Source organism: Capsicum annuum, chromosome 12 (genome assembly GCF_002878395.1).
Source record: "Capsicum annuum cultivar UCD-10X-F1 chromosome 12, UCD10Xv1.1, whole genome shotgun sequence".
NCBI lineage: Eukaryota > Viridiplantae > Streptophyta > Magnoliopsida > Solanales > Solanaceae > Capsicum > Capsicum annuum.
In genome coordinates this window covers 86,776,823-86,785,023 of record NC_061122.1, presented here as the reverse complement: position 1 = coordinate 86,785,023, position 8,201 = coordinate 86,776,823, and positions in this window count along the sequence as shown.

Below are 8,201 nucleotides of genomic sequence, written 5' to 3'. Positions count from 1 at the left end.
TCGGCTTCGGGTGCCAGTCCGGCCCGATGGGATTTTGGGGCGTGACATACATGAACTTTTATATCTTAGATATTGTAATCAACGAGCAAAAATTGGAAAAGTAAATGGGGGGATTTGAATAGCAATATTAAATACGGAGAAAATATGAACTTCGCTTGTAATCAGGTTTGGTGAACACTAGGATTGTGTTTCCCCTATCTTCTCAAATTCGTAGGCTTATTATGTTATTATGAACCAACCAGATACCTTGCATACAGAATTGATAAGTTATGTATCATCTACAATTTTTGGACGGGTAGACAAATTTCACCCTTTACCTTTTGAGTCTTAGGATATTAAATTACTAACCCTTTATCTTGATCCCAGTTAACTATTACCTTTTGAGTCTCTAGTTATTAGATTAAATCTAACCATTTTACATAGATAATACCTAGTAGCATGGATCAACAGTTAAACTCTAAATTACTGTTGTCTTTATCTTTTCCTAGTTACTACTCCTCTTTTGTAGTAAGTAGAAATAATCTTTGAAGGATCTTAACGTTCTCCACTGCTAAGAAGTCTATTATAGTGAATATAATGTAATACATGCCATAGGTATCGATCAATTTAACAATCGTACTTCCCCTACTTCGTCAATCTGCTAGGGTTTCCACAACCCTAGCTATGGGTTTTTAGTCGCTCATGCTTGTGAAATAATCAACAACATTCATGATTGAAAGAATAGATGAAATCACAATAATAAGAAGTAGAAAACCCACAGCCATAATTAAATCAATCAACTAAAGTCAATACAAGATAATTCCAAGATCAAAATCAAATCTTGGAATCAAAATATATTTATGAGTATCAAAAGTGTGTTACTCCCCCTAAAAAATACATAAAGGGTATTTATAGTACATGAGAAAACCCTAAAACTAAAGTCCGAATAAAATAGGAGAAAATAAAGTTGGTGTCCACTTATAGACCCTACTTGTGCCCTGACCCTAGACGCAGCTAGTACATGCGGTCAGCAGGGTGGGCCCAGGTACTAGGATGAAAAAATCCTACTGGTTAGCTCTAGGGATTTTGGACTTCTTGCACTTCCTTTCCTATTTGCAGTCTGTAAGTCCTACTTGCAGTCCATATATTGACATAGTAAGTGTCGAGTGTCATCTCTTCAGCTCTTCTTCAATTCTCAAACATGCTTTGATCACGAATAAGCCAGAAAGTGTCTCAAACATCCATAATTGCTCCAATAAGTACCCAAAAAACACCTTTTTTCCTCTTTTTCATTAACTTAGCATCCAAAACAAGATTTCCTACAAAACATACCTAAAACGCATCATATCTAACAAAACAACCACAAAAGCTTAGATATTTTTTGTGTTTTAAGCAACGAAAGTGCTATATTTCTATAGCACATTGAAATACAAGTTTGGGTCTTTATGAGATTGACCCCCAAAGTGTTCTTTCATTTGAGGAATGTGTAACATCACACTTGTGATATGGAAGACCCCATTCCCTTCATTCAGTTGGATGTGAATGACACTAGAATGCCCCATATTATGGAGGTAGTCTCAGCATCAAGGGGCCCATCAAAGGTCCTGACATTACTTACATGATCACTAATTGTGTCTTGGAAACTATTGAAATCACCTATAAAGAAACAAAAATGACAAAGTAAATAAATCACACTACAGTTAAACCCAAAGTCACTATCAACATCACGACCACGATACTATTTTGATCACGCTCACCTTTACTATTATTTTGTGTAGGATGATCATTGTCAATATAATAACCCAACTTGAGTTGGGGTCGAATCCATGAAGAGTGTAACTAATATTCGATTCCTATAAGTATTTACCTACAATGTAAACATAAAGGAAGACATAAATTAAAATTTGGGGGTATGGTTTGAAAGGTTGTTTAAAAAAAATCTACTCGAAATACCAATTGAGATCAACAATTATAGATAAGATTTCAATAAGAGAATAGTCTTGGAATTATGTTTTCCTAGAGGCAAATAGTGCATGGGTATATGAGAATCAAATGCAAACTCTAGTTAATGATTATATGGGTAGATTAGGTTAGGGGTTTTGACATTATTCTTTCAACCAAAAACCAAAATATCACCCATGGATCATTTTGAATACCTTATGGGTGTAGCAAAAAAATCAACCTAAAACCTCAATTGGTCATCCTTATTGCTAGGAAGATGCCCAAGACGTAGCAAATTCACAACCCATCCTTATTTCTAAGACAATGTAAAGGAATAAGCTAACATCTAATTATTGTTCACAAATACTTGTCACCCATATCCCCTTTTCAAGGATGATATGGGATCTAAAAGAATACATGCATCCCTCTTTCAAGGATGATATGAGATTTTGGGAAATTGGCATTTTCACCCACAAATTCCAATTTAACAATCAAGTATTAGTGAAACCCAATATTATTAACTAACAATCAAGACCCACACACATTTTCACCCTATTCCAACATAACACCAAGATAGATTTATAGCTACTCATGAAGTTTGAGAGAAGAAGTATACCCAAATTGACATTCAAAGCTTCCATTAAAGAGACAAAGCAAGGGTATTCTCAAATTTAATTTCAATTACAACTAAAATACTTGTAAAATTAACTAAAATAATCTTTTCCATTTTAGTATGGTTCTTAAAATGCCCAAAAATTGAATTCTTGTTAGGATATATTTAAAGTGAAAGGGTTTTTGCCCTTTGAAGGATTGGAACCAGCTGTGTGAAATGACCAGTTTGCCCTTGGAAGAATTTTGCACCATTGCAATCACCATTAGTTGATCATGATTACGACACCCGAAATCGCATTAAACCTATCACAAATGTCATGCTTTGACCTGGCCTTGACTAGCAACAATCGCGACCCTCAGACCACGATCGCGGTAACTGAGGTTGATCCTAACTCCGGATTTTCCAACTTTTGCACTACTTTGCCCTTTTTGTTCCCTTTTAGCTCACTCCACTTATTTTATTTCATTTAACTATAAACCTGTAAATCATGAGAATTAGAGCATTCAAAATGGTAAATTCGCCTCATTTACACCATTTAATCATGGTAGTGTGCACAAATTTGGATGTAAATAAGTGGTAAATTTACCACTCATCGCTAGTACAAGATACTTAGCCATTTTAATACACTGAGATTTTGAATATCTTTTTTTGCCTTCATGCGTTCAAAATATTGATTTTTGAGTTAAAATATGTTTAAGGATGTTAAAAGGGTCCTCCGAAAGAATTTTGGAATTTTTGGAAGGGGTTCATGGTGTTTTTGGACTACGGAGGTGAAATGCCTTCATGATTTAGGTGTTTCATAGAGGATGGACCTCCGCTATACACGGAGTGTCATGGAGGTTAGCCTCCGTGATACACACTATGTCATAGAGGCTAGTCTCTACGATAGCCTCCGTGCAACAGAGGATGTGTTTTTTGGCAACATTATTTAAAGCCCAAGGGGGAATTTTGGTCTTTTCCCCCTCTCCTTAAACATATAAATCATGAATTAAAATCCAAAAGGGGTATTATTTTCCCCATTCCTCATTAATTAGCAACGTCAAACCATTTTCTATTCCCAAGAACTCAAAATTTCAAGCTTCCAAGAATTTAATTATTTAAGGTCCCAAATCCAAGTTCTCTTCAAGAAGTCAAGCAACTCAGGTATGTGGGGTATTGATATGAGAATTCCTAGCTCGAGATCTTTCATACGAAGCCAAGCACGTGAGTTGCAATGACTCCAAGCCTTGTTCACATTCTTGGCCATGTGTGAGGCCCTTGTGAGCCCATCTAAGGGCCTATATTTAATAAAATATGAAGAGGCCCACCAAGACACCCCAAACCCACCCACTTAAATGCCAAGGGTATTTTGGTCTTTGTCTATCCTTTCTAAGTGACTATATAAGCCATTTAATAGGGTTAGTCTTGCTTTAGTTCAGTCCTATTATTCAAGAAACAAAAGACTTATAAATTTTTTACTTCTCTTTCTCATTTGGAAAGGCCAAAATTGAATTCTCACTAGTAGAGTGATACTAGTGTTGTATCTTGGCTAGAAACTAGGTTCTTGGGGTTCTTTGAGTTCCTCTTTGTCCAAGTAAAAACTTGGTATTGATATTTATTAGTCTTAGGGGTCCTTTCTCTTGTTAGGATTCTAAGCTTAATAAATATTGTGTGTCAAATTTATATCTCTTTCTTTATAAATCTTGTGAACATTGTGTTGTTGAATATAAAAGTCTAGTGAAGCCGTGTGGGGATCTTTTGATTCACTAGCAATAATGTCTTTGTTGTTCTTGTTGTTAAACTCACTTTTCTAGTTCAAACAAATGTTGCAACCCTAGTGAAACCGTGTGTGGCCATTTTCGATTCACTAGCACTTTGTTGTTTATCTTTTTTGTTCTTGTGTTGGTTGGAATCTCTCGATACACACTTAGCATTGTATCATTTTGTATCAAATCTTAAGGCTAGGTTTTGTTCTTACAAAACTAATCTTAGGAAGCTCTTACCAAAAATGTGTTCTTGAACATTTTGGACAAAAAATTAGTTGTAGATCTACAAAAGATTTTACTTGCTTAGTTTGTTTCTTGTGTTGATTTCTTCCTCATCAACACAAAAAGTGTCTAAATCTAAAGTTGACCTTAATTGGAAGAGAATTGTTGTTGTGAAAACTTGAAGTGGCCATGAGTTTTGACTTGTGTTAGGGCGTTGGAAGTGACCATTGTGGTGTATTGTTGTTATGTTCTTGAAAGTGCTGATGTTGTCTTCATCCTAAACTTCTCCTCATCTTATTTCTTAACTTCTATAAAGAGAAATAGATCCACCAAAAAGGTTGTAAGAAAAAATTGAAAAAAATTATTTGTGAGAAGACTTGCCAATATCACCTTTTCAAGACTTGACAACCATTTTTCCTTCAAACAAGGAAACTTGTCTTGTGGGACTAGTGAGGTCAAACATCGCCTTTTGAGTTTGAAAAAAAATTGAAAAAGGTTACAAGACCTTATGTTTTCCATTCCAAACAAGTCATCCATTACAAAAGATCTTAGGGGACTAAGACTTCAAGTTGATGAACTACTTATGTGGACCCATGGCTAATGACATGCTGCCATGTCAGCTAAGTTACTGTTCACATGATAATTAAGCTCAAATTTGGATGTTCTAGTTTGTAATTATTGATTCCTAGTTTCCTCTAATTCACTTGAGTACTAATTAACAAACTAGTATATTCCTACTAGCTTGCCAATTAGTCCCTTGAAGCCTTGTGTTCGTGTCAATGTTTGTTTGTGTGGTTTTGTTGTTTGAATACATTGTAAATATTGTCTCTAGTATGACAAGAATTCTTTGAGTTTCAAACAAGAATCCATTTCGGGAAATACTATACTCATACCTTACGGATTCATGGGTTCCTAGCGAATCTACAACACTTGTGGAACTTAAGTGTGAGTGAACCAAGAGAGTGTGAGTAGGGAGAGGGATTTTAAACTAACTTATTTGTTTTTTGTGTAGGTTATACCTTGATAATGGAGGGAACCATGTCTCAAACCATGGATTCTAATGAAATGGAGAATATGAGGGTCACTCTTAAGGCTATGACCTGAGCTCTTGAAAGGTTGAGTACGGAAGTGGGATCCATAAGGGGACAAGTGACGACTATTAGTGAGAGGTTAGAATAAGTGGAGAGTCAAGGGAACTATCGTCCTTCTACTCCTCGACATATTTCATTAAGTGGACATGATAGAAATTCCTCCACCAACGTTACTCCTAAAACATGGCCACAATTGTCAAATCCTTTACTAGCTCCACTAAATGCTGCAAGCCAAACCACTTATAACCCTCTAAACCAAGAATCCAATAGACCAACCCATTCCCAAAAACCTCTAGTTCTGTAAGAGGTACTCGAACGTCAAATGCCTCCAAAAAATCCGAACCGCCCTTCTAAGTTCTAAATGTCCAAAACCATCCCATCCACCTTGAGAAACATGGTAGAGAGGATTATAAAGGGTATAGAGCCTTTGATGATGCCTACAAGATGGAGGAAAAGAGGAGAGGTAGTCGTTTGGATCCAATGAGATACCAAGGGTATGGAGAAAGAGGAAACCGACACCTAGAGAGACACGTAGGTATCAATACCATCAAATTGAGCCTACCTATCTTTAAGGGTGAAAGTGACCCCGAGGTGTATCTTACTTGGGAGTCAGTGTGTGATAAAGTGTTTCAAGTGAATGATATCTTAGAGGAGAGGAAGAGTTGTTACACTACAGCTCATTTTGAAGGCTATGCTAGCACTTGGTGGGAATACATCAATCGGTTTGGCAACGAGTAGGTAGAGGGAAAACCACCACCATGGTTTTGGTTGAGGTACCTAATGAGGCAATGGTATCTTCGTGAAAGTTATTGTCATGAGTTTCTTGATAGGTTGTACAATTTGTAACAAGGGAATCGAAGTGTTATGGCATACTATGATGAGTTTCAACAACTCATGTTGAAGCTTGATCATCGGGGAGAACAAATTGGCCATAACATCATTCTGTTTAAGTGTAGGTTAAACAAAGAGATCTCCACTCATTTGACGCTTCACAAGTTTGATACCATTAAAGGGATTTTCCAAGCGGCTCTTGAAATTGAAAGAGAGCTTAAAGAGAGGTCGTCGTTCAAAACAAAGGGATCATCAACCTCGGGTTGGCCGAGGATCAAAGATATGGTTCAAACATCTTTGGGTTGGCCCAAAAACAAGGACCAACCCACCACTACAAGGCTGCCTGAGCCTAAAACAGTCCACAAATCTCCTCCCCACCAAGAAGCTTACAAGTATCCTAATCCTAAAGGGTTCCAATGTTTCAAGTGCCAAGGTTGGGGACATAAATCCAATGAATATCCAAACCGATGCAATGTGATCCTAAGGGAAGAGAGATTGTATTACCTTAGTGAGGAAGTAGGTCTTGAAAAAGAAGAGAATAAGGCTGAGCCTCAAGATGGAGAGGAACCCAAAAATGATCCATATTATGATGATGATGATTGTGAGGATGCTTATCCTCAAGAAGGGGAGTGTGTGGTTCTAAAATTTGTAGTGAGGCGTGCCATGATTAATAAGGGAATAGATGATCCTAGCCAATGGGAGAATCTATTCCATACTAAATGTCTTATGAAGGGGAGTGTGTGCACTATAGTGATAGATAGTGGAAGTTGTGCGAATATGATTAGTGTTGCAACGGTGAACTACTTGAAATTGCCGACTACACCTCACACTAGTCCTTACGAATTGCAATGGTTAAATGAATACGGCAATTTAAAGGTCACAGGGCAATGTGTGATATGTTTTAAGGTATCTAACAACCATGACGAGGTTCTTTGTGATGTGATACCAATGCAAGCTTGTCACTTGCTGTTAAGAAGGCCTTGCCAATATGATAGGTTGACCAAACATGATGGAAGGTCCAATCGGTATACACTTGAGAAGGATAGCCACAAGATCGCTCTTCATCCATTATTTCCTTCCCAAGTGAATGAATTACACCAAAAGATGTAAGAATTAAGGAAAAAGAGAAAGAAGGCCGAGAGTGAGGGGAAAAGAGGGGAACCTGAGAGTGAGGGAGTAGGGGAAACCGAGGGGCTCCTAATTTCTAAGGGGCAAGGAAGTGTAGTGATGATGGCTAGGAGGAAAGAATTATTTTTGGATCGTGACGAGGACACTCTGATGCTCCTCTTGGCTCATTGTTTTAATATTAACGTCACTAACATTTTTATTTCTCCTCCTATTTCTCATGTTTTGCAGGATTATGATGATTTCTTCCCAAAGAAACTACCGTAAGGATTGCCCCCACTTTGGGGAATTGAGCACCAAATATATTTTGTGTTGGGTTCACAATTATCCAACAAACCGGGTTATAGGAGCAACCCGATGGATACCAAGAAATTGCAACACCAAGTTGAGGAACTCCTCAACAAAGGGTATATCAAGGAGAGTATGACCCCTTGTGTGGTCCCGGTGCTACTAGTTCCCAAGAAATATGGGACTTGGTATACGTACGTTGATTGCCAATCCATCAACAAGATAACGGTAAAATATCATCACCCCATTCCTAGGTTAGATGATATGTTTAATGAATTGAGTGTTTCATGTTTGTTTTCTAAAATTGATTTGAGGAGTGGCTATCACCAAATTTGTATGAAATCGGGTGATGAATGGAAAACCGCC